Source organism: Giraffa tippelskirchi, chromosome 7 (assembly GCF_054371585.1).
Source record: "Giraffa tippelskirchi isolate mGirTip1 chromosome 7, T2T-mGirTip1v1.2.pri, whole genome shotgun sequence".
In the NCBI taxonomy this organism is placed as follows: Eukaryota; Metazoa; Chordata; class Mammalia; order Artiodactyla; family Giraffidae; genus Giraffa; species Giraffa tippelskirchi.
Window position 1 is genome coordinate 137,800,001 of NC_137281.1, and position 1,847 is coordinate 137,801,847.

The following is a 1,847-nucleotide window of genomic DNA, read 5'->3' on the forward strand; positions in this document are numbered from 1 at the left end:
CATTATTGTTTACAGGGCCTGGCACTGTGTATTGGACATAGTAGGTGTTCAATAAATATCTGTTCAACAATTCAGTGGTATTTGAAGCCATTTTCCTAACAGGGAAAAGCAACTGAAAAGCTTTTATTATAGCAAAAGTTGGAAAAAAATGAAAAATCTTTCAATATTGGGATTGGTTAGTGGTACATTCATGTTATGAAATATTACACAACAGTCAAAAATACTGAGGCAGAATGCTATGCACTAATATGGAATGCTTCCAAAGACATAGTGCTAAATAATAAAAAACAAGATCACTCTATGTATTTTATACTCTTACAATAAAAAACATTTTAAAAGGGATTAGATCTGTTTTAAGGTAATATATACATGCATGCTTCTACATTCAGAGAAGACATCTAGAAGGACACACAAACTGGTGGCCCTGATACCACAGGGGAAGAAGACTTGGAGACAGTGTGAAGTGGGACTTTTTCATATGTTTTGAATTTATGTCCTTTTATACATCCTTTAATTTTTTTTTATCATGTGTATATGTTATCTAGTTTAAAAAATGTTGCTATTGGATGTATATGTACACTTTTTTCAGTGAAGTAACTGAAAGTCTCTAAAAGGGCTAGATTTCCATAAAGCTGTCTGGGAAATTTCCCCATCTCTAGGTTTTGTGTTTAAAGGAACTAGAGCACACTTACTCTTTCTACATTACTACAGCAAAGTACAAGGCCCCTCCACAGCTGTGATTAATTTCCCATTCCTTGTGAAAAGAATCATCATGCTAGATACCTAATGACTGTGGAGCTTAATGCCTGCTTGAATATGGGTGCTTGAGAGACAGAACAAGGCCATTTGTTTCTAATGATCCTATATACATTTTATAGTATTTAATTAGCCTTTATAATATACCCCACCCATCTTTCTGGCTTCCAGATGAGCAATCAAGGAAGCATGGGATACAGGAGCTGGACAGGGAGGCTGTGAGATTCACAAGATGTTCTCCCTTAGTTTGCTACTTTCCAATGCTATGCTGCTGCTGCTGCTAAGTCGCTTCAGTCATGTCCGACTCTGTGCGACCCCATAGACGGCAGCCCACCAGGCTCCGCCGTCCCTGGGATTCTCCAGGCAAGAACACTGGAGTGGGTTGCCGTTTCCTTCTCCAGTGCATGAAAGGGAAAAGTGAAAGTGAACGACTGAGGTGGTTAGAAGAGTGTGAAATAACATCCACCATAAAAAAAACTTTTTATGTTTTAGGAAGAGAGTTATATCTCTGGCAAACTATCATGAAAGAATGACTTCTAGTCATAACCTGTGTTCCTGTGAGTGTCTGATGCACCTCAGGTATGACCCAGCCAAATATTTCCTGGAAGACATGGAGAGAGATTTGGAAACATATGTGGAAATTCAAAATTAAAAATCCATGGCTCATAATGTAAGTCAGAAAAAGTGCTATGATGCCCAAGGCATTTTCTTCTGACTATTGTCTGCTTTAAAATTTCTGGTGCCATTGCTGGTTTTGAATTCTTGAAGTGCTAATGTAGCAAGTAGACAGTCAGTGCCAGAAAGATGCCTCCAAGTTCCAGTCAGTCAATAAAAGAATAGGAAGAATAAGATTCCCGACTCCACAAAGCTTATTTTTGTCATATGTGGGATATTATTGTGCAGAAATTACTATAAGACAAATAACAGGGATTAAAACATTCATTGAGGGGGGAAATGTTAGGTAAAATGGCAGTGTTTTTGGTGGATTATGAATCAGCAGGAAGAGTCCTGCTTCCAGCCACTTCCCCAGTCTGAACCAAAGGTCAAGAATTTAACAAAAAGGGGGGCCCTTTACTAGGTGGGTCTAGATT

General features: G+C 38.4%; 1 long non-coding RNA gene across 3 annotated transcripts in view; it reads left to right on the forward strand.

Moving 5' to 3' along the window:
• LOC145513483 (uncharacterized) overlaps positions 1-70 on the forward strand; it is a 92,770-nt gene extending 92,700 nt beyond the window's left edge. For all 3 annotated transcript variants that reach the window (XR_014059421.1, XR_014059420.1, XR_014059422.1), the window contains one exon: positions 1-70. This exon is cut by the window's left edge and continues 1,522 nt beyond it. This is a non-coding gene — a long non-coding RNA (uncharacterized LOC145513483).
• Positions 71-1,847: the final 1,777 nt, after the last annotated feature.